This window comes from Diadema setosum, unplaced genomic scaffold (genome assembly GCF_964275005.1).
Source record: "Diadema setosum unplaced genomic scaffold, eeDiaSeto1 scaffold_24, whole genome shotgun sequence".
Classification (NCBI taxonomy): domain Eukaryota; kingdom Metazoa; phylum Echinodermata; class Echinoidea; order Diadematoida; family Diadematidae; genus Diadema; species Diadema setosum.
Genome location: NW_027307651.1, coordinates 390,764 through 417,358, shown reverse-complemented (window position 1 = coordinate 417,358; position 26,595 = coordinate 390,764). Strand labels below are relative to the sequence as shown.

The 26,595-nt window shown below is 38.2% G+C and overlaps 1 protein-coding gene across 1 annotated transcript in view; it reads right to left on the bottom strand.

Moving 5' to 3' along the window:
- The window catches only part of LOC140245713 (uncharacterized), a 72,829-nt gene that overhangs the window by 11,585 nt on the left and 34,649 nt on the right, over window positions 1-26,595 (bottom strand). The gene's annotated exons all lie outside the window — the stretch shown is intronic.

The window sequence follows — 26,595 nt, the reverse complement described above, 5'->3', positions numbered from 1 at the left end:
AATCATGTTAAAATCTAATGAAGTGTTTCACTGCATGTTTAGTAATGTTTTAGCAAGAGCAGGACAGCAGTACGGCAAGTTGGAGATTTGCGTTGTTAAAAAAAGGGGGAAAAAAGTTTACTCCACAGATTGCATAGACGCTTTACTTCATTTCTTTCCACCGCATTGTTACGTCGATACTAACCGCCGTGCATCTTTAGATACATACATCAGGTTGTACACTAGCTTACTTTAAACTAATTACCTGTTGAGTGTGTTGTTTACTTGTTTAAATCTCTATTTGCAACACCTGAATTCCTAAAAAAAAATGTGTATGTGTTCAGTTTGTGTGTTGTTGTACGTGAAGTAAATTAGAAACCATGCTGTGCCCTTTCCCTGAATATGAGATTAATGAAATTAAAATGTACATTTTCACCATTTTCACATAAAAGCTTGATGAGAAAAAAAAAAGTGAACGCAATACAGTTTGGATATAACTGATGTTGACAAAATACTGGAAGGTTTGGACAAATGCTATTGAAATACAACCTCGGAAAAGATTAATTATCAACAAATCAAAATTTCAGTGAAGTCAGGCAAGAAACAAGGACGTTATACAATATGATCTTTCTAAACCATCAAGCATGTACGGCTGAGCCAGCTCTGATCTACATTTTGTGGAACAATGCAAACATCAGCACACATGCCTTTAAAATGTAGTTTGCCTATTAATATACAACGAACGTTTCGATGGCAGATTGTAACGAGGTTTTCATCATTCATGGATGTTGGCGTACCTTTCACTCATCATTCACCAGGACACACACGCACCTGCAATCGCACACCTGCAATCACACAAGTCGTATCTGAAACTGTGGTGTCCGCCAGACTTTTATTTAATAGACAAAAATAAACTGGTGATGTGCACACATGGAATAAAATCAATCTCTCGATGAGCTACTTGAGGATGATGAGATGTATCAACTAATCATTTTAAGGTCCTGCTACCTGGTTTTATTCCAGATTCTCAGGCTTTATGCATAGATTATAGTAATCTCACTCAGTCCGCCCCTCATTTGCAACCAATTCACAACAAAGCAGAAAATATGTGACCGTGCATGACAAAACCAACAAAAAGTCGCACGCACTGATTTTGAGTGAGGACTCAAAATAGGTGAACTGGGTCAACCTTATCATTATAGTAGTCAATCTTGAGTTTTCCATATTTTCTAAAAGAACAATTTGCCTTCTACATTATTATAATGTTTAGAAACATTGAATAAATGGGAATTTTGATTGTAGCATTTTTAGAGCACTTTTTTGTGGAATGGAGTGATTGGATCTAACGTTAGTCCAATACAAAGATGCATGAATTGCTCTGGTTCTAAGAACTGAACTGAACAATATGTCTCTAGACTATTAACTCGCTTGTTTTAGGCCATGTTTAGTGGAGTTAGAATCCTTATCCTCATAAATCTTATCGAGCTCGTCGTCGTTTATTATAGACAAAACGGGGTTCCATTTTGAAGTGTGAATCCAAACTTCGCGGGCCGAATCCTGCTACGTGTATACGTAAACGGTACATTGGGTAGCCTACTAGTACGATGTAATAATAATAATAATAGTGGCTACTTGTATAGCGCACAGGTCCACTTTTCAATGCTCATGGCGCTTCAAAAATGAAAAGATATCATATATTTACATGCATATACATATTCAAACATTTCAACAAATAAGAAAATGGTAAACAAAAACAAATATATACCAAATAAAGAATACAACATATACCAATTAGAAATACAATATTGATCCAATATTAATGACATACAGCAATTACAGTCCTCAGTATGACAGGAACAGATAAGTTTTAAGTTTGGAATTGAATGACTCTGTCGATGACAGTTCCCTTAACTGAAGAGGTAACTGATTCCACAATTTTGGTCCCATAACGGAAAAAGCACGATCACCATACCCATGTTTTACTCTGGGTGTTTGGAGTAAGAATGCATCTGATGATGAACGTAGCCTTCGTGTCGGATTGTATTTTTGAACAGAATTACCTATGTATATTGGGGAAAAAGAATGAACTGAATGATGTACATTTACTTTACACTGTAGATCTACGTAACGTTTAGCTTCCCGAATTCCATCCAGGCCCGGGCCTAGCGCATGACGCTACTCCGCGCCGAGCCGTGCCGTCTACTCTCTCACGTATAGTGTGTGTGTGTGTGTGTGTGTGTGTGTGTGTGTGTGTGGTGGAGGGGGGGGGTGTGAGTGGGAACAGATTCCTGTATATCGATCCAGACTGCAGTTATCGATAGTAATCGTTTGCTCCTCCCTGTTACCGACGTGGTCCCACACCCTTATTTTGGTGTACTTGTTTGCTTTTCAACCGTAAGAGGGCGACACACATGGAAATATTGTGTCGTCAGATGGTGTTGTCTGTCGCTAAGATGCTGATTTTATTCTCTTTCCAGACTTATCGGTCCATAAATGACCCGCTACAACAAAATGATCCTAAAGTCGGGTGAGGTCGATTATTCGAAAATTGCATGACAAAATTCCCTAATCTTTCTGCTTTAAATTGATATATAACAATAATTATAAAAATAATCGGCTGCGGAGATATTGATGTTTAAAAGAGAGCATGTCGAGACGTATGGGAAATCACTGTTTCGAGAAAAGCGCCCTAAAAGTTTTCCTTGCGACGCAATCGCGATCAAGGGACACGCTAGTCAATTTTCACCTCCGGACAATAGAAGGTAAACCCTAGCAACCCCCGAAATGCTCATTCAAGCACAGCGTCGGCGGTCTCCTCACCGACCAATCAGTGACCAGGATGCCAGGAGAAGCGGTTGGGCATAGCGCACCCCGCCCGCACGCACCAGTCGACTTGGCAGTGTGCGAGCTTCACGCTTCGGTTAGCGGCAAGCAGCAAACTGACCAATGAGATCACTCCGGTCGTTGTTATGGGCGGAGCCTATCTGTGGCGCTCAATCCAAATTTTCGAACCGGTTTCTGCTTCGTTGAAACGCCAAAAACATGGCCCAGAAAAACGCTATTTTTTGGTCTTTCCTTTCATCATTTTGCTTAAAGATTTCGACAGATGATAGAAGACATGTCAGACTCAAATGATATGTCAAAATCAGAAAATCGTAAGTTTTGACAAATTATGATGCTCTGACTTCAAACTCGATTTTCACGGCTTCGACCGTGCGCGACTTTAGGACCTTTTTGTTGTAGCGGGTCACATATATTCAGTTGACAAGTTGGTCAATATACCGAGCTGGGAAAATATAACATTTGTGATCCTCGCAAACAGCATCACGTGTTGAGCTCTCGACCAATCACATACCAGAAACTGTCTAAGCCATCTAATATTATATTATATATATATATATATATATATATATATATAAACTAAAGGGGAGCCAAAAAATTTATAGCTGGAGTTGAGGAGGAGAAAAATCTCTTTGAGGGGGACGCACCCGGAGCGCCCTTTTTTTCTTTTCTTTTCTTTTGCTTTTGTCTAAAACAGAACAAAATTGAAGGGGCACACGACCGGTGCGCCACTGCTAAGGCCTGCCAATGAAAGTAACTTGGTTCTTGCTGTGCAATGTGCTGGCTGAGGGCAAAGTCGTGCCATCGCCAGATGTTCATGAACATCCTGTGGTAGATATACAGTGACAGAAAATCAAGGGGGGGGGGAAGAGTTTTTCCCGCTTGTATTGAAACACGGCCTGAAGCAGTGAAAGAGAGTCGAGAGAAAGAGGTTGATGATGAAGTCGTGTGGGTGATTCCTTTTCAAAGATGACAAAGTTGAGGTTGGCGAGCCAAATGCTGTTGTGTGTGAAAACAATGACAGTGGGGGTTAATCCTGATGGGATTGAAATCCCACATGATATGGATTTCGGATATGAGGTGACGTTCAATCCGCCTGTGGTGTTGGGTCGACGTGTGTCTGACCAGGAGCTGCAGTATGTCATATCAGTACTTATCAGTAGTTAGAATGCACTACAGAAAGAGCACATGATTTAAAGGTAAGGTATAGCACACATATCAAACAAAAACAGAATGACATGAATCCTGATGAGAAGCATCAGATGCAGAAAGTACATCAGTATGTGTTTCATAGTGGTATTGTCGAGGAAGGAGTTTGACTGGTCGGGAACACTGAGAGGAGCTTTAAAGGCGTTCGAGGAGCTGACTACAGTGCTGATGACGAAAGCTGCGATAAACGCACCGACCGAAGGGTTCCCAACCTGCTACCAACGCAAATGTAGTGGGAGTTGGAGCTGCTACTGTTTTCCTCCAAATAGACCTTGGTCTTGTGAGGCTCGTCAGGTACATTCCCTGGGAGTTGAATCGCCATAGGACGGACTTTATACAGTTGGAAAGGAGTGTTGGAGCATTGTGTTGGCCGAACAGCACTACGGTAACTGCGTTTTCGAACCATAAACTTCTGGTTCTTCTTCAGAGACGAGCTAAAGACTCTTTCAGTAGAGGGTATTTCTCCGACCATACTGACTGAAATTTGCTCACTTCGAAAGCGAGGACAATCGGATAACACATGCTGTGCCTAGAATTTGAGGAAAGTTACCACCAAAAGACAATTGGCAACAGGAACAATTTCCAAAGTATGTACTTCATTTAGAGGACATTTCATTTGCGTGTTATGCCTGTATGCAGTGTATTCCAAGACGTCTACTCCTATTCCGTTGGTAAATACAACAAATCAAGATGATATGATACAATATTATAGGATTAAGTCATAGAACTTGTACATGTATCACAAATAACGGTAAATTGTGACCGTGCACCTCAAAACGAACATAAAGTCGCACACACTGATTTTGCGTGAGGACTGAAAATAAGTGAAATGGGTCAACCTAGCCGAACTTGACTTTTTCATATTTTCTGAAAGAGTGGGTCTTCTTTTACATTATGCTAAAATTTGGTATCATAAAACAGGCAGAAAAGTGTGCTTTTTTAGCAATTTATCTCGAACATTTTTGGTAGAATAGTGTGATTAGGTGTGTCTTTAGAATCCCTTTTTCATTTCTGAAAAACCTTGTCCACACTCTTCACTTTCAACTCTATTAACTTTTGAAAGGAGTGCGACTGCTTTAAAAGTTGGCATTAATTATGGACAGAATGTGTTAATGAGGCATGCTTAATTTCAGTTTAATCTGATAATCCATTTATTGTTGTTACTCTGGTGGTCTACTTCCTGTTTATTGTCCCATTCATCGCACAACCCGCAGCACGGTTTGGTAAAGATTAAGCGCTTGAATAGATACTGTCCTTCAGAGCCTCTTTTCTCAGTTCACTGAGTTTGTGCTTTCTTTCAATATTTAGATAGGTTAAGAGAGTCCATTTGAATTGAGTTATACATCATTTTAAAGCTTAAAGTCTGTTCTGTCAGAATATGGTCTTAACTAAAAATTCATGTCTGGTGACTTTTTGTTTGTATTGAGGTGCAGGGTCACAATTGGAATTTCGTACAAACTTCCAAAGATTGGAATGTATTGGTTATATCATATACGCAGGATGATTTCTTCTCTTTTGTAATAGTTTTTGCATAATTATCAAATATCTAACAAGATTGATATATTAGTGGAAAAAAGAGCAAAGAAAATGAGATTCCATCGGGATTCGAACCTGAGACCTCCGGATTGCTAGCCCGGTGCTCTACCGACTGAGCTATAAAAAGCACTAGTGCAGTCTTCGTCCTAGAAACCCTAAATTCTCAATGCTCGGATGGTCAGAAGCTATAGCAGTGTGTTTGTGTGTGACACACACGCACACACTTAAACCTGGCATAAACCGGAAGGATAATTCAACTTGGGATAAATGCGAGGATATATGTCAAAAATTGTGGTTTTGCGTGGCTTTGCATGTAATCATACAGACGAATGTATTGTTTGGATATAATTGTAAAGACAAATTTTGCATTCCGCTGAATTGAATAATGTGTATAGTATATTGACTTGACATTACAAAGTTGTTGAAAATCAGGTGTACATCCAAAAAAGGAATAACAATTTTGTTTGTACACGTAATTCAGACCCAAATTCTGTATGAGAAAAAGATACAGTTTATGATGTATAAAAAAGCTGAATTGAAAAGTTCAATTGCATGTGTTATTGACGATGTGTATAAGAACAATTTGTAACATAACATAATTTATGTTTATTTATCAAAATCATTTTACAAAGTAATCGTTTTGGAAAATCAAGATCATAGATCAAACGAAGATAAGAAGGAAATTATGTCAGAACTATCACTTAATTTTAGACTAAGTGGATTCATGCAGTGGGCGTTCCGCCGATGTAGGTTTAATGGTGTAATCGATTCAAATTTTTAGTCGATAGCGTTTGTTGTACGCGAATATTTTTTGTTTTGTTCCACGCAATGTTTCATTTCGATTCCATCATCCATCCTTGAATACAATTGAACATTCAGTTGTTGTTTGCTAGCAGTTCAAACACATTACAAAAATAAAACAATGTTACAAAATAATTATCTGGACTGTCATTGTGCCAAATTTGTGGTTATTATTCACTACAAATTTGGTACATAGTAATTGCATATATACATATATATATATATATATATATATATATATATGAAGAGTTTGTTTGCAAAAACCGATAAGTCCATTTTTGAAGATTCTGAAGTACGGTCTCTGTCATAAAGTACAAAATAATACCTTTCAAATGATATATTTGTCACTACATATAAAGGTATATTTTTGAAGATATGTTCAAAAAAAGCAAAAATTTTCTTATTATTCTCTTTATTTTTCTTGACCTTTAATCGCAAATATCTCCATTTGACAAATATGGACTTATCGGTTTTTGCAAACAAACTCTTCATATATATATCTCCATCCTCGCACTAATTATCAAATGATGACATCAGTTATTGATAATGAGTCAATAAAACCTATATCATGTACAATATACATTGCAAATATAATACCTATCAACTGCATTCATAATCGACATAGAAGTAACCATTAAACAATAAAGTCAACTATCGACAAAGAGTCATGAAAAAGCGTATAGTGTATAATATTATACAGGGTGGCCCAAAAGAACGGAACACCTAAGATCTTTAATTACAGCAATATTGTTGCAAATATGTCATTACTTTGCATACTATTGGAAAGGCCATTCTTTTCCAATAGAATGACACCAAATTCTATAACTTTGGTTAATGCGTTATGATTTTAGGACCATTTTCGTGAGCCCTTGCAATTTTCAAAATGTGATTATTTTTGCACTCTCAGAGATATCGAAATCAGCAATAATTCGGCTTGCCATAGAACCTGTCGCGTCCACAATGTGTGGAATGTGGACAGCAGCTCTTTACAGTGAATGGAGAGAGAGTTGGCGGGGCGGACGGTGTGATTGCCGTTGTCCCGTATCATTGTGAATGAGACGACATGCTGGGCTCAATGAAATGCTAAATTCAGCTGGAAAATAGCGAGGTTAATTCAAAGGCATAATGGCAGTGACGTGACTTCATGAGTGGTTTAGAAATAAAACACGTACTTTTAATTGCAAGTATGCATTGATAAATACAGTGAGAATATCCCTGTATCTATGAGTGGATTAGTAAAACTTGAATCATCAGCAAGTTCTATAAAATGCACACTAGGTGGTTCTGTGAACAGAAGTGCAAGTTATTCACACAGCCATTTTGTTTTTACCATCACCCCCCCCCCCCCACCCGGCTCCCCCTTTTGCGCTTTAGTCGCTGGCATGGAAAATAAAATATTCGGGTAGAAGCCGGGTGTGTGTGGATTCGGTCGAATTTGGGTCCCCTTTTTTGGCAAAACCAGGATCCACGCCAGCACTAGTTAAGCAAATTTATAGATGTCTTGATAATTACTTCATGATCTTCATAATGCTTGCTTTTCTTTATAGTTTTCATCAATCTGAACATAGTTATAAAGGTCAGAGAGCCCAGATTGAGAATTTTTTAAAATCGGTCAGCCACATTGTGTCTTTGAATTTCTACAGCGACTGCTCGGAGACGCCGTAATTTCACAATAGACGTCTCAAAGTCGTAGGCTAGCGGAGACATCTCTGCAACTGCTCTGCAGTCGCGAACTAATTTCAAGCCGGGTGAGATACCTCTTAATTCGTTCATAAACCGACACAGCAACATTCTCAGTTCTAACTGTATTTATCAACGTATACTAATTAATCAAAAGTGCGTGCTTTATTCCTAAACCACTCATGAACTCACGTCAGCACTGTCAATCATGCCTTTAAATAAACCTCGCTATTTTCCAGCTAAATTAAGCATCTCATTGAGCACAACAGGTCGTCTCATTCACAATGATAAGGGACAATGACAATCACACCGTCCGCCCCACATACTCTCTTTTGCATTCACTGTAAAGAGCAGTTGTCTACATTCCACACATTGTGAACGCTACTGGTTCCATGGCAAGCCGAATTATCGCTGATTTCGATATCTCTGAGAGGCAAAATGATCACATTTTGAAAATTGCAAGGGTTCACAAAAGTGGTCCTAAAATCATAACACATTAACCAAAATTAAAGAACTTGGTGTCATTCTATTAGAAAAAGAATGGTCTTTCCAATAGTATGCAAAATAATGACATTATTTGCAACAATGTTGCTGTAATCAAAAATCTTAGGCGTTCGTTCTTTTTGGGCCACCCTGTATATACACACACACACAAAAGGGAAAAAATGTATAGATCAAATGTGACTCTGCACCTCAAAACAAACAAAAAGTCGCCAGACATGAAATTTTAGTTAAGAGCATGTTCTGAAAGAGCAGACTCTGAGCTTTAAAATGATGTATAACTCAAACCAATTTGACTCTCCTAACCTATCTAAATATTGGAAAGAAGGCACACACTCAGGAAAATGTGAACTGAGAAAAGAGGCTCTGAAGTACAATGTCTATTCAAGCGCTTAATCTTTTACCAAGCCGTGCTGGCTGTGTAATGAATGGGACAAAAAGCAGGATGTAAACCACCGGAGTGACAACAATGAAGAGATTATCAGATTAAATTGAAATTGATCATGCCTTGTTAACACATTCTGTCCTTAATTAATGCCAACTTTCAAAGCAGTAGTGTCATTCCCTCAAAAGTTATAGGACTTGAAAGTGAAGAGTGTGTACAAAGTTTTTTACGAAATGAAAACGGGACTCTAAAGACACACTTGAATCACACTATTCTGCCAATAATGTTCCAGAAAAACGGCTAGAAAGCACACTTTCCTGCTCGATTTATGATTCCAAATTTTGCATGATGTAGAAGAAGACTTGCTCTTTCAGAAAATATGCAAAAGTCAACATTGGTTCGGTTGACCCTTTTTACCTATATTCAGCCCTCACTCAAAATCAGTGTGTGCGACTTTTTGTTCGTTTTGAGGTGCACGGTCACAAATGTCTGTACATAATCCATACCAATAGTACTTTATACCCCTCCATCGCACACCCGAATAAAACAAGAAAAAACGTGCAACATCACAAGATAATAACCCACAGCCAACTTTATAGAAAAAGATAACTAATATGTCGAATCAACTGGAAAAACTTATTTGTTTTACTAGTACAATTTGAATGCACCTGAAACACAACAAGCGAAAATGTGAAATTGCTATAACGGGAATGAGCCAACCGGCAGTCCACGTCAAACACACACACATACACAAGATTAAACGATATGTTAAAATTCATGCATGAAATAAACAACCGTAGACATATGAGAATGAAAAGTGTGATTTTTTAATGGTACTATATTAAACTTTCACCCACTCTCTCCATTTGTATTCCTCCCAAATATTGAATTGCCTTATCATAAAAGATATCCTAATCAAAAGATGCTCAGTGTCTGACATATAGAAATATTCTCTTTCAGTTCATGTGTTTGTGCGTGAACTTTGACTATAATGAATTTATTTTATACACAGCCCTTGTGCTAAGAATTATCTTGACTCATCTTGAACAGAGAATATAGCCCACGCAAAATCAACATATGGGTTTATTTTTTCTTTCTCGCTCTCGTTCCGCAGTTAGGCCTGTCATCAGCCAGAGAGAAACGTATGGTATGTTTTGTTTTACATTGGCAATTTCTCGGCATAATAAATTTTGTCCCAGGCATTACTCACAAATCTCACAGCATGATACGTCGGAATAGTTAGATCGTTTGAGCATGAGTCCATGTTGTTTGAAAGGGCGTACTAACAAAACTTTATGATTGCAAGGGTTGATTTTCTATTCGGAACAATATTATTTAAGTATACATTTTATGAATGTTGAGATAATTATGTCCCATGTTCTTCAAACAAGACGTAACTTTCCTCGTATATAGATCATGTAGATTGTGTGCCAAAAAAAAAAAAGAGATCTAGCTGCTGTACTAATTGATAAACAAAGAGCTTTAATAAAGCATAAATAAGAAAAAAATCCTTTTCCCTTTGGTTTAGTTTTATTTCGGGATTTCACTTTCATTACGGAACAACGAAAAAAAGTACATGTATGAACTTTAATTTAGTATGTCAAATTGAGATTTCAAGCAATATCATCGTCAGTAAAGGGACGGTAGCTGCGCAAATACTTTGAATAGAATTTAGAAAACATGATGAGAAATGTAGGGGACTATCTCCATAAGGAATTTGACCAGGATGAAGGTCAGAGGGATACCGTTGCAACGTAGAATAACTTAGATGAGTAATTTGACCACTCACAGAGGGAACAGCAGTGCAGAGGCCGTGTGGTGAGGTGAGGTGTTCCTTGTGCAGTAGCTGTGATGATATTATGATGTGTAGACGTGTACGTACTATGTACAGTCGTAATCAGTGGCGTATCGGGGGGGGGGGGGGGGCAAGGGGGGCACGTGCCCCGGGCGCCACTCCTTGGGGGCGCAAAAAAAAAACAAAAAAAAAAAACGAAGAAGAAGAAGAAGAAGAAGAAGAAGAAACTCACCGGAAAGGGGGGGGGGGGGAGGAAGAATGGTGGGGGGGGGGGCAGAAAACCAAATAAAAAAAATAAAAACAAAACATAACGATGACTCGGACAAAATGACAATGTTTATTGTGTTCACACAAGAATTCTATGTAAGCTGAAATACAATTTTCGGCTCGCTCGCTGCGCTCGCTCTCTAAATTTTATATAGAAGAAGAAGGTAAGAACAAAATTTGATGATGAAGCCGACAAAATGACAATGTCTATTGTCTTCACACATGTCATTTTATATTCAGCAGACAAAATGTTTCACTGAGCAGCGGCTGCAATTGCTTTCGTTCTGAAGCGATCGCCAATTGGATGAAAAGAAGGCGTCAACGGTTCCGAACACACGGGGGGGGGGGGGCGCCAAAAAAAAAATCAAACGTAATGATGACGTGGAAATATACAAATTTCGGCTCACTCGCTCGTACTAATTTAGAGTATTTCTTCAAGCCCTCAGTTTGTTGGTAAAAATCGTTATCTATAAGGCCGTCACTATATCTTGATTAGAATTGTAAGATTTGATAAGCAAAAAATGACAAGAGTTCCATGTTTTGAAAGCTGAAATACAACAATTTTCGGCTCGCTCGCCAAAATTTATCAAAACAAAAAGGAGATAGGAACATAACGTGATGATGATGACGCGGAAATATACAAATTTCGCCTCCCTCGCTCGTACTAATTTAGAGTATTTCTTCAATTCCTTAGTTTGTTGGTAAAAATCGTTATCTATAAGGCCGTCACTATACATTGTGTCTTGATTAGAATTGTAAGATTTGATAAGCAAAAAATGACAAGAGTTCCATGTTTTGTAAGCTGAAATACAAAAATTTTCGGCTCCCTCGCTGCGCTCGCTCGCCAAAATTTATCAAAATAAAAAGGAGATAAGAATAAAACGTGATGATGATGCGGAAATATACAAATTTCGGCTCGCTCGCTCGTACTAATTCAGAGTATTTTTTCAAGTCTTCAGTTTGTTGGTAAAAATAGTTAGCTATAAGGCCGTCACTATACATTGTATCTTCATTAGAATTGTAAGATTTGATAAGCAAAAAATGACAAGAGTTCCATGTTTTGTAAGCTGAAATACAAAAATTTTCGGCTCGCTCGCTGCTCTCGCTCGCCAAAATTTATCAAAATTAAAAAGGAGATAAGAACAAAACGTGATGATGACGCGGAAATATACAAATTTCGACTCACTCGCGCGTACATGGGGGGGGGGGCATTTCATGAAGCAATTTGTCAGATATTTCGTCTGACAAACTGTTAAAAGCTACTGAAATCCTTGCTTCTGATTGGCTGAAAGCAAATTTTGTGCGACAAGTTGTCGGACAAAATGCTTCATGAAATGCCCCTCTGGTTTAGAATACTTTTTTAAAGTACTCAGTTTGTTGGTATAGATAAATCGTTATCTATAAGGCCGTCACTATCTTGATTAGAATTGTACAATTTGATAAGCAAAAAATGACAAGAATTCCATGTTTTGTCAGCTGAAATACACAAATTTTCGGCTCGCTCGCTGCGCTCGCTCGCCAAAAATTTATCAAAATTCATTACATTTAAATCACCCTCAAAAGACCCCTTTTAAGGGCTTGAAAAGCATATCATGTGGACTTTGCTTAAAGTCTCTACCGGGATGGGGTTGGGGTTGAACACTAGTCTTTTTCAGAAATTAGGGGCGCAATTTTCGCGCTTGCCCCGGGCGTCGTTTTCCCCAGATACGCCACTGGTCGTAATATATTGCAATGGCCCCAAAATTATTTTTGTTTTCAGTAAGTGTGAACCTGTGGTTTGTGTTCAATTATAATTCGAAGAATTACCGAAGGATGAGACTGTCTGTTAATCAGCTTTTAAGCAAACTTAAAGGTATACCGTCTGAGACTTTACACGCTCAAGGGGAAAGAATTCCAGACATGTTGCATCACCAAACACATTTATGTTTTAATTCTCTTTGGGCTATACTTAGGCTGCTTGGGCTTCCACAATGGTAGCTAAACAACTGACTCCTCGGGCATGTTGGGATCGAAAGTGATAGTTACATACGAATACGAGTATGTATATATTTGCATGAGAGCGGTCTGAAAAACATGAATATCACCAATATTCACATCAGTTGATAGAACAAGGGATCAGAAGGATTTAGATAAGGGAAGTTAGTGATTTATACCACGACAGACATTTTTAAAAATAGATCTGATTTGGTGAGATTACACAATTGTACTTACCGGTATAATCAGGGCACTGTATGCAGATTTTTGAGATACGATTTTTAAAAAACTAATTTCTAGTTGGTTTAAAAGTCCCGTCGTTTTTGTGGGTTTTTTTTAACGGATGTTTGTGTATTGGTCGAGGCAATCCGTCATTACAAAATTAATATTGTAATAATTTTTGTTATTGCCTTCTTGATGAAAATATGCTATATGTTGCACATTGACCATTGAGGAAACTTTGGTTATCAAAGTTCCTCCACATTTTTTTTTCATGCTACTTCTCTCCCCAAATCTGCTGACAAGCCAAAAAAAAAAAACAAAACAAAACAATAAAGAGTCTTCACTTTTTCTTTTCTGTTGTTGTTGTTGTTTTTTTTTTTTTGAGGGGGAGGGGCGAGGCGCTGATTCTCAGACAGAGTACAGGAAACATACAATGTGGGTCTGCACACATGATTACTTTTTGGCATGTGCACATCACATTTTCAATTGCGAGGGGGGATTAAAACCCCTACTCCCACCCCCCCCCCCCCCCCCCCCCCAGACCCGTCAGTTCAATTTCCTCCTAATCCGTTTGAGTGATAAAGAGAGATTTATATATATATATATATATATATATTTCTATTTACCATGTATACAATGTATGTGTGTATAATATGTGGGAGAAGTTTGGGTTTGTGTATATTTACATAATGATTTATTATGTACGCTTCATATATTTTATACTTATTCAGGATTTTCATCTACTTTAATGTGAAATATGTTTTAAACGCATCAGACATATCATCATATTGTGGAATTGTTTTCCTTTTTTGATATAACACGAGTTCTGCTTTTTTAAGCCTGTTATGATGAATAACCTTTTAATCGTGTTAACCATGTGCTTTATTGCTATTGACAAATTTAAGCGAATGATACTCCCTTCGTGATTTACACAAAAATATATGGAAACATTTACATATTGACACATTTTTTTTTAAATTATCTAAATTGTTACCAGTTATACGTAAAATGTAAAACAATAATTATAGACGGGTGTTCATAGAGTGCGGAATTCCCCTTTTGAGCCAAGGATATCTTCTTCTTTTTTTTTAGAGTAAGTCCTTTTTTTAAGCATGTTATACTACTGTATAATGATATAAGAAATAAAGAAAATGTTATAATACAACGTTTTTCTTGATTTTTATATCTACAAAGTATATTATGGAATTTATTGTCTTCATTTTGAGATTGTACCACTTTTCAGAATCCCAGTGGTTCCTGTTTTGTTTTGTTTTTGTTTTTTACATTATTGCTAAAGATTAACAGGTTGTTTTGTTTTCACGATACTAAAGAATAATACACATCAGTATAAATAAATTAGTTGGTCATGTATTTTACCATACAAAAAAGAAAATGTTCAAAAGATATACTTGTTAGGCACAACAGAAAAACTGTGTTAGGGAGATATCTTCGTCGCGACGATATGAGACAAAAGATCGTCGCCAATCGTCCCCGACGATCCAAAATTTGGGCCTCATGTGCTCATTACTGCGCTCTTTTTGGCTCATTATAAATATCAACAAAAGATGGTTCCGACGAGTCGGAATGAAGTCGTCTCTTTTCGTCGCGACTAATCAATTAAGGAGGTCTTTTGTCGATCGGCGAAGCGTTTCAGTGATTGTTCAAACGTTGCACATCGTCCCCGACGACTGCGTATTCAACTTGACTAACCGTTTTGTAAAGGTTTTGGTGATGGTTTCGCGTCGCTCATCGTCCCGACGATTGACCATTGAATTTAAATCACCGTTCCGTGGCGAGTTTGTTAATCCATAATTGTTCAAACGTCGCACTTATTGTCCCGACGATTGTCCATTCAACTTGAATCACTGGTCAGAGACGCGTTTAGTAATTGTTAAAGCGTCGCGCATCGTCCCTAGGCTTGCCCATTGAACTTAAATCACCGTTTGGTATGAGTTTGAAACGTCGCACATCGTCCCGACGATTGCTCATTCAATAATAGAAATTGCTCGATGCTGAGGTGTTTATTTTTTCTAACATCGCGAGTGGTCCCGACGATTGCCCATTGAATTGAAATTGTCGTTCAATGATTGCCACCAGGGTAATTCATCTTCTATGAAGCCTTGCTCTCATGTTTGCCATACTTGTCTGTAAACAATACAAAAACATCGTAACGAGATCCGATGGCTGTCAGACTCCCGAAATTCTTGAATGAATCATGAAAAAAAAAAAGTGATGAACGTACATTATTATCTTTCCACAAATCCAGAGCTTGAAAGAAAACATCCGGCATTTATTTTATCATCGTACGGAGTTCAATATCATTGTTATTCATTTCCGAACGTCAAAGCAAATTTCCGACACTTATATTAACATCTTTCAGAGCTGAATGTTATTGCTATTTACTTTCGAACGCATAAGCAAATACCCGGCATTTATTTTATCATCGTACGGAGTTGTATATCATTAGTAGTCATTTCCGAACGTCCAAGCAAACATGCGATATTTATTTAATCACCGTACGGAGTCGAATATTACTGTTATTCATTCCGAACGCAAAATCGAATTTCTGACATTAATTTTAGCACCGTACGGAGCTGAATCTTGCCGTTATTCAAATCGAAAAGTATAAGCATCCTTGGTATAAGCAAACATCCGACATTTATTTTAGTACCGTACGGAGTCGAATATTACCGTTATTCATTTCCAAAAATAAAAACAACATCTGACATTTATTTTAGCATCTTATACGGAGTCGACTGTTACCGCTGCCCATTTCCAAAAGTAAAGGCAAACATCCGACTTTTTTTGGTGGCCCGACGTGCGTTTTTGGTGGCCCCGGTCCACCGAGCCACCGTTAGTGTCGAGCCCTGGTGTACACCTCACTAACCTCAGCTTGTTGGGGAAACTTATACTGCCATACGAGGGGAGATGCTTTCATCTCTGCTCGAGAGCTTCCCTATGAGCGAATGAAAATCTTTGTTTGGCATTTTCATTTCTATACTCCATAATCATTCGTTGTTTCCAAACATTTTCATGATGTCGGTATTTCAATATCATAATATTTTTCTTAATGTATTCCATTTTTATTCCTTGACCAAAGTCAGTATGTCCGCCACAAGTACGGTAATCGCTACGTTTCGCGCAGTGCAATATGTGCCGAAGTGCGAAACACGTGGTTATCAAGTTCAATGAAACGCGCCGTCCATGCGTGCTTCTTGTTTGGTTTCGTAGTAGCTCCATGGTTACGGCAAAGACAATAAACGGAGGAGGCACTCCGTATAGTTTTTTTTTTTTTTTTTTTTCGTTTACAGTAAACAGTTTACATTCGATACAAATAAATTAATAGTCACGTCTTTTACTGTTTGATGATCGCCAAGTCGGGAAGAAGTATCTAGAGGAACTTCTCAGTTGATATGTCCGTGATGTTCATTCTAATTTTCACACGCAGTGGTACGCAGATTTCATGAGTGTGAGATCGAAAGAAGTTTCAATATATGTTGCCATGATATTATGTAGGCCTACTGTTGTGTAATTGGGTAGGTATAGCTCTTACACTATAAACTTCAGCTTGTTGCAGCGGCATCTAGGAAAGCGATATTTTCTTCGGCATTCGGGACCTTTTTTATATCATCATTATTTTTCTTGACACGTGATTTGATTGTAAGTATGAAGCGACGAATAACCCCTTTGTTTTGTTTTAGTGTTAACATTAATGTGTAATACACCAATACTGTTCAACGTGTGTGTTTTTTTTTACTGTTAAAGAAGCCAAGATAAGGCGACATTTTAATAGAATTATGCCGTTCGGTCGGTTTACAGACTGCTTATAACCTGAAATAGTTGCAGTGCGCGCATTTTTTTTTTTTTGCCACCTGTTTTCGCAGAAATTTACGCTAGAAAGGTTGTCAGTTTTTTTTTTCTTCTGCCATTATTTCCTCTGATATGATTTGTCGTAGCCATTAAGTTAGTTTCAACCTAAAAGATACGTTTCACGTAGGTCTATTGGTTGCCAGCAAGCATTTATCTGACTTGTTGTGCGGTTAAGTCTGTTGTTGTTGTTGTTGTTGTTGTTGTTGTTGTTATTGTTGTTGTTTTCTATCATTCATGGGAGGGGGCAAACAAGAGTGAGAAATGAGGGAGAGGTGAAATCAGAACAAGGAAACATCTGTTTATTTAGCTGTCACTTATGCCAGCAGTAGTAATTGTCATCACCATTGCTATTCAGATCAGTTTTATAGTCATATCCTATAACATTCAATACACGACTATCATCATCATGACATGAGAGAGAGACAGAGAGAGAGAGAGAGAGAGAGGAAAAAAACCGTCACCCGTTCAAGGGCGTATACAAAGCAAACGAATCGAGAAGTAGATCAACGGGGGGGGGGGGGGGCGTTTCATCAACGAGTTCGTCGGAGGTTTTCACCGACAAATTTGCCATCAGCCAATCAGACGCAAGGATTTCAGTAGCTTTTAACAGTTGTCAATGTAAATCACTGACAAAAAGTTTCATGAAACGGTCCCCAGGAAGGTGGAGTCATGGTACAATATTCCGTATGGCATACCAGCAATACAAACAGACACGTTACTGCAAAATAAATGATAGAACACAGCAAGCGAGCAGGCTAGAATCAAACCTCCTTTTGTAGGAAAGTCCAACAAAAGTCTTACAACATACCTGTAATAGGGGGTTCACACGTACACACATTAGCATGTTACAGAACTCAATTTTTGTTACCTTTTAGCAAACTCCAGTCTTTTGCACATGTGGACACACACACACACACACACACACACACACACACACACACACAACAGAAAATTAGTGCGAACCAGTAGCGCGATGCATAACCTCAGAAATCTTGCTGATATTTCTGAATGAGCGCGGTATTTGCCCCGGCAGTACTTGAACGGTCGGGTTTAGAAACTTGATCGAGTTCTTTTATTCTCATCCTTAACAACAGCGTGCTCTCCACACCACTGTGAGGCACAAGAACAATAGTTTCATCGATTGGCAATTAGCGGGTTATTTTCTGTACGTGTGAACGGTTGCAAAAAAACAAAAAAACCTCAACTTTCCGAGGGTGGCTGGAGCGTCTGAACCAAAAAGTGTACAATCCTCGCGTGTACGCTCTTTTGTCTGAGAAGTTGGAAAAAAAACCTCGAGTATTGGAGCATGTTCAGTAACGCGCTATTTTGCACATCGTGAAGGCGGGTATTGATATATCAGACTCAGCATGGGGGGGGGGGGGGCTGATGAAATCTAGCATTAAAAGAATGAACTACACTGACATACGAAAAATGATAAAACTGGACATGAAGTTCATGACCTCTATCCGAGTGCCTCGGACACGGGAAGTACTATGCATGTATCTACAAGCTACATTAAAGTAAAGCATAATGATATAATCATAAACGCTGCGATTCGAAGTGTTCTTCTGTTTTGCTTTCAGCAATAACCAAAACTGTATTTTTACGCTCGATTCACAGTGGAGCACTAAATAAATCGAGTGTATAATATCAATACTAACCCTTTAAGAAGCAGGCCTGTGATTTCTCTGTTTAGTCTGTTGAAGTATCTCATTGATATGATTTTTTTTTCAGTCAATTGTGCTCCCCTGACTAAGCTATCAAGAGTATTGCTTTTGTGTTCGGAAACTGGATTTACGCAAAGCATACATTCACCATGTATAGTACAATGCTCCAATATTGATGAAAGCGGTTTCGTGTGTGATGCGTATTCCTCTTTCGGGTGAGTGTGCTGTGAAATCCGGTCATTTTGTTTTATTTTCAACTGCATCTCCTTATTTTGTAACTGTGGATGAGACTTTATTTCATTTTCTAAATCATGCAGGATGAGTCATACGTTTATTTTTCGGCATAGATAGATAATTCGCCTTTTTGAATGACGAACCTTCGTGTAATTTTTTGATTAACAGATTAACAGCTGCACTGGAATGTCTTCTAAATTATATTTTGAGGCCACTGAGATCAAGATGATCATGCGTAGGCGTATATAACTCTCTACACTTTAATGTACATGAAGTTGATCAATTAAGAAAAAATAACATATTTATTTACTTTTGCTTACAATCCAGCACATTACAACGCATCGCACATCAACCTGCCAATGCCCAATAATCTTGGTAACAGCTCATTATTCCGAAGGTTCGTTATTCACAAGACTCTTTAGTCCGAGGATTCGTTTTTCCGAAGCTTCGTTATTCCGAATTTCATTTTCAATCTTACGAATCTCCGGAATAACGAACCGTCGGAATAACGCAATGTTCGGATTAACGAACCCTTTTTCATTTTCGGATTAACGAACCTCGGTATAGGAAATTTGTGCGTTTCAGATTAATGACCCTTCGGAATAGCGAACCTGGGAATAACGAACAGCACCAATAATCTTATAAAGAGAAAGGATGCCCGATATATACATCAAAGATATTGAGGTATAATTAAGATACAGCATTATGTACATAACAGCAACAACAACAACAACAAGATTAGGATTGAGTAAGCAGACAAGTTTTCAACAATGATTTGAACATATCAACACTTTCAGCTATACGAATATAGAGAGGGAGTTTATTCCAAAGGGGTGGGGAAATACAGAAAAGGTCCTATATCACCATAGCGGGTATGTGTGGGACCACGTGATAATTGGAGAGAAGAGAGAGAGAACAGGCTGAAGTGGAGGAGCGGAAGGGAGGTAAGATTAATCCATAATACTTATCTTGTAAACAATAAGGATGATTTTAAAGGTGATACGTTGATGTATGGGGAGCCGGTGGAGGGATTGGATAACTGGAGTAATTTGGTCAGATGTGTTTGTCAGGGTTACAAGCCTTGCAGCTGTATTTTGAATTTTGAATTTGGTGCAATACTCGAAGCAGGGAGACCAACAAGAAGGAAATGGCATGCAGTAGTCAAGATGAGAAGTAACAAATGCGTGAATTAGACGTTCGGTGGAAGACTACTCCGATAACTTACGGATATTAATAATGTATTTTTACAAATACCCCTGAAGCAGCAGAACGACATGAGTTCTTAATATGTGTGTTATTTCATTTGTTCGTTTGTTGTTGTTTTTTAAAGTTCAGATCCTTATCTACCATAACTCCTAGATCTCTGACGGACTGGGAGATAAATTTTTGTGAGAAAACTAGCCCGCCTGACAATTCTGATTTATCAGAATTCAATTTCAAATGATTATCGCGAGACCATCGCTTAATATCATCAACACATCTATGAAGTTTGCAGAGCTCTTCGACGTTGGGTATTTGGTAGTATGATTATGTAAATTTGAGTATCGTAAGATATCTTCACGATCTTTCACAAATATTTCTTAAAATAATGATCAATATTGGATGCCCGCGTTCTACAGCTGATCTAAATTACAGCGAATTATGTGTCCTGTCAATTGGAAACCTTCACAATACCGCAATTTAACCGTCAAACGCAATAGAAATGCCAAAACCTAAGGATTTGAATCCTCGTTCATCATTATGGTTTCTATTGATGGAAAAGAAGGGACAGAACGAAATGAGATTAAGACTTTTATGTTAGTGAAATTGATCACTCTCAGCTGCATATATTTTGAAGGAAAATTTATGATTTCGGACATTTGTTAAAAGCATCGTCGACAGCGCGATGCTGCTCCATTTGGCATGTTTGGTAAAGCCTATTATATCCCCTACTCCATTCCCCCTTTCTTTATGAATTTTGGGGATCACATAAGGGTACGCGCTCTTTTGAAATGAGTCAAGTCTTAGTTAGGCATATAATCTTACCTTTACAATGACCACACTAAAGAACCAGATTCCACATCATTCTATCTAATCAGAGAATCGAAAAAGATTGATGTTTGTTGATAGACCAAATCAGTGTATCCGTCCCGTGATTGCTATCAGTGACGTAACAGCGCGAATACTATGCCCATACAACTGCTTGTGTTATCATAGGCCTAATCAGTTACACTAAGAAGCTGTTCGTGATGTGTGGTGTTTGCACCAAAATTAGTATGTAAAATTCATACAAATTTTACACTATTAAAATGGCTTACATGATTTCTTAGCTAGTTGGCAAGAGGGATACCCCAACTCACAAGCGAGCGCACCCTCTGCGAGCTGTGTCTAAAACGAGTCTCGTTGTGTGTGTTGTTGAATCAGCGTGTCTTATTCGATTCTTCTTGTATTGTTCCGCCAGGATGGTGTCTTTCAAGACAGCTGGACACTGCTTTCATTGTTCCTGGGAAAGGGTCATCTTTCTTTTGACGGTCAAGCCTTTCTTTATTATCGTGCATGGTGAACTTCACTAATCGTCCCCACGCTAACGTACAAAGGAAGGAAATGCTTTTATTATGTATCAATGCACGCGTAATACCATCAGTATAGGCCTATAAAACGAAAGTTTGACTCTATGTCCCGAACTGTAGGCCCTGTAATAGCAACTATACATGAAGTCAAGTATGGAAACGATGGATTCCCACTGCCAATCAAATCTCTCTCGACAAGGACGCGATCGGAATCGATCTGGATGTGATCGATCTACCTTGATCGACATTGGTTTTGGCTTCCTCCTATACACGATATTTTTTAACACTCTGTCGGACTATAGATCATAACATGCAGATTTGATCGGCAGTGGAACCCAGCCCTAAGGCGGATTCTTGTTCGAAAAGTAATAGCAGAAAATATCCTACACGAAATTCAGCATTGCATATACCGAAAGACAGATAGAGAGGAAAACATGGAGAAAGTAGTTCCAATCTAGGATTGAATGGATGGTATATATATGTAACTGAATGCCATAAAAAGATAGATAAATAAATAAAGAAATACAGCTCCAAAGTTATTCGCTTTGCGACGACCGCCACGTACACAATCTGAAAGTGAAGTTGGCTGTATGATTACATATTGCGCATAATGTCCGTTGGTCTGTCGAGGCGGTTGCTCAACCAAAACACGTAGCATTACACTCTTAAAAAGAAAAGGGTAAAACAGCGTTTTAAAGGGGCGAGGAGCGACAGCGTTTTCAAAATGTTGTATTCACCCTTTTTCTAGCTGTATCTAGCACATCTAACGTTGGATTCAGCTGGATAGATAGGGTGAATGCAACATTACCTTAAAAACGTTGTCACTCCTCAGCCCTTTTAGATGTTGATTTACCCTTTTCTTTTTAAGAGTGTAGGAGGCTAATTTCAATTTCAGATCGAATACATATAGTCTCGAGTTGTTTTGATCGATGTCATGCAATTTGCCGTAATTCGCGATAACGGGTTCGGTTCAAATTTACGAAGGTGATCGGAAATTCTATATTTAGCGTTCTCGTCATTTTGGTGCAAGTTGGTACTTGTTTAATTTGATAAGTCCCCATGGGTATGAAAATAGGCCCTACACTAGCGCCTGATTCTCTTTATTCGAGACAGTGTGTATATTGGTATTGTGCCATCATCACACTTGTGCTTGTTTTGTTCAAAACAAACTGTCTTTTTCTCCATCCTTTACACGTTACTTTCAATACGCAGTAGTTCAAAGGATGTTTTGATATACAGGAAGGTAAACGAGTAATTGCTGTTCGATCACCGCGATCCCCTGACTTTCAGCTAGAGCCGCGTTGGCCAGCACGCAATGCTAAATCCCTCTAACCAAAGATTGTACGGAACAGTGTTACCCAGTGGTGAAAAAAAAAAATCCAACAAATCTTTATTTCCCGTTTTTTGTTGTTGTTTTTTCTGTCTCAAACACTGTCATTTCTCGTTGTAAAGTTATCTTTCGACATTATTGCAATAGTCGGGTAACGGGAAAACAAAACGTAAGGATTTTGTGTTTGATTCCGCACATATTCTCTTTATTTTACATATGTAGCGAAAGAAAGAACGAAAGAAAGGAAGAAAGACAGACAGACAGAAAGAAAGAAAGAAAGAAAGAAAGAAAGAAAGAAAGAAAGAAAGAAAGAAAATGATCCCATGCTCGTCTAAAGAAGTTTAAGCTTTTCACGCTGCAACCTATTAGGTGACGTCTATTCGGTGTGGCGCTCTCTCACAATGAGTACTATGTCGCACGTGGAGTTTTCCTGTAATGAGCCAGAGATGAAGGGGATGCACTACTCGGGTCAAATAGGGATATTTTATGACGGATAATGATTCCTTGGTGTTTTATTTATCTGTTCAGAAAATTTCAGTGTGAAAAATTAGTAAAAGTGTCCAAATCACGGTTGCTTTGAGACATTTTTTTTTCCGTTACAATTTTTTTTTTTCCAACCATCGACTTTACGGTGCGCTTTGCACCTATTGTTCTTGCCCGATCGTAGCCTTTTGTCAAGGCCCTCTCGCTGTAATGGGCGAGCGAAGCCAGCGAAGCGAGCCCAGCCGACCGCGCCAGCGCGCAACCCCACTCAGCTACATTTGGGCTTTCTTCACCATACAGCGAGAGGGCCTTGACAAAAGGCTGGCCCGATCGAGACTCCGCTTCCGTTGTAGAGCATAAGATGCTAATGAGCATTGCTCTTGACCCCATTGAAGACAAAAGGCATAGAGCGTGCGGCGGCGAGGGCTTTAGAATTGCGCAATACTGATGAGCTGAGCAACACTCTGATCGGCGATATACACGCACCACATTTCATGAAAGTGATTGGCATGACGCACAATGGCGTTTGAAAAGTGTAGACACAAAGTACGATATGTGTATATATATATATATATATATATATATATATATATATAATGTGAGATATTTTATAACAGCTAAAACACAAAATAGCGAACTTACGACAGCTCTCCTTGTGTACATTTACAAAGGTTATTGGCTTCATCAATAGATAATTCATTCAAATAATGATAATAATCAGCTGTTCCCTACTATGTGACAGGCTGTTCAAAGTTTATCTTTGGAGATATACAAGGTTAATTTCCTTTTCGCAACGACAATTCGTGTAATAATTCATTCGCTAATTCGCCAAATGAATATATGTGTACTTTTCCCAGTCCAAAGACTTATTAGGTGATACGCTATCAGCGTATCACCTATTGTGATTGTCAAAATCTCTCTTTATTTTTTTTTATTCTTCTTTCTTTCTGGACAATTTTGTGTCGTCAATATCTCAAGAATGACATTACGAAATAACATGACATTTTCAGTCAACATGTCTCATGACAAAATCTAGCCACAATAAGGTTTTCATGACAGTAACATATCTATGACGTCATCTAGGCGCCATTTTGTGATTTTCGGACCTTGTCACATGATCGATCATAACTTCATAACTAGATGTCATTTCTGTATCATTTTCGGTGGACATGAAGTTCAGGTCACGCTCTATCTTACTTCTTAACGTAAGTTACACAGGTCATCATTACGCGCGCGTTTGCGCGCGTCAAAATTTTAAAAGGCTCAAAACGACTTCCCAATGGGAAATCTCGAAGTTTCAGACAATTTTAAGCGTTTCAAACATTTTCTCGCGTGCGCGTCCGTCCGCGCAATTTCGCGCGCAGAGCCCGTAAGCAACATGAAAATGCAATTTTTTTTGGCTGATTTGGATTCCTGATACTTTGAGTAACAATATCCATTGATTTCCGATCGATTTCTACCTATAACCAAGGAATGCACTGGCGTCAAAGTTGAAATTCCGCGTGCGCGTCTTTCTGCAAATATAGTGAAAAAACATGTCTTTGTTTATTTCGCCATAGCTCTTTAAATCGTCCGTTGACCCTATATTTCTATTGCATATTACAAAAGTATATGAATTGTAAATAACATTCCAAGTATCAATATTGCCAGAAAAACGCGATGACGTCATCATATCGTCATTTTAAATAAAAAAAGTGGAATTGATTTTTTTGAGGTACTGTTTCTGACATTCATTTGCTCGTATCTCTGTTGTTTAAGCTCAATATTATCCCAAATTCAGATATATTGTACTTTGAACATTTGCCTCTCAAGTCCATGTGATGGTTTTGAAATATGATGACGTCATCATACTAGAAATTGTGATTAAAGGTAAAGACTCAAAATCAGACAAGTTTACGTGTTATGTCTATGGGAGGTGATTTTTTTTTAAACCATGCATTGACTTGACAACGTTTAAGCACATTTACCTCATCTGATTTTGCTCCATTTCCTCTGAAACATACGTATGTTGTAGATGAGACAATAAGCTTTAGTAATCATGCATTTTATGTTTTCAAATCTCCTCATCAGGTTGATAATTTTGTAGTTTAAAACTAAAAACGAGAATGCAATCTGTACAGAACGATTCCCAATTTTTCTTTGCAACTGTATATTGGTCGAATCCACGCTGCCACTTGTGAAAAGTTGAATAGCGCCATCACAAGTCAACACATTCACAATGGTATTTAGATTTAAGTTTCGCACTCAATCTTCAGGACAGCCGTGTGGCATAATCGCTTAGCGCGCTGGGTGTTCATAACGCCTTACCGGAATGTGAGAAGTTCGACTCCCGCAGGACTTTTTTTCCGTTTTTTCTTTTTCTCTCCTTTTTTTTTTTTTTTTTTTTTGGCAGTTCAGCTTTACTCCGATGTCATTTATCATATTATTTTATCAAGTGTACGTAACCCGTGATTACGGCTGCTCTATTTCCCTTGTTTTGTATTGGAGTTTGGAGATTGGGTTTGCTTCATTAATTTTGTCACACTTAATGTTGTAAATTGCCCCTTATTACAGTGTCCCGCTTGCCACCTTTCGTTTGCTCTTTCCTTTTCTCTTCATTGGTTATTGTTATACTGTAACAGGATAGGTAGGAACATTTACGTTTAAACAACTTGCAGGAATGGGAGCTGAATTGATTAACTCTAGGCCAGGTGTATGGCGTCTCGCTCATCTCTTTGAAATTCCAGGTTGTTATTGTTTGACCCAATAACGGAGTTGTAGACAGGTTTTATGTTGCTATAGAGGTATCTTGTGTCACATGAATGGAAGGCATCACTGTTTAGTAGTAGTAATGAACTTTTTCATGTTGTAAATGGTATAAAGATTTAAGATAAATAAATATATATATACATATGTATATATATATGGGTCAATCCACGTCAAATCAACCAATTTTCAGACAATTTGTAACCCGACCCCCTTCAATTTTTTTTTAACTCGCACCAAATGTGCCCCCAAGTGTCTGACGGAAGATTCTGAAATATTTTGCCCCAAGGTCAAACGGTTGCTAAGATACGGCCTCCCTTAGCAACCAATGCGTGGCCGAATAACCGAGTTTAAATAAAATTTGCTATTTTTGATTGACTGCTGGAACCCGATTAGATGAGATACATTGCTCATTTTCTGTAAATTAAAAGAACTTTATGACCTTAACATGTACAATATATTATGTCGCGGATCTGACAATCCGTTATTGCGCAAGAGGTCACCGAAAATGGTGTTAAGCGTCAAAG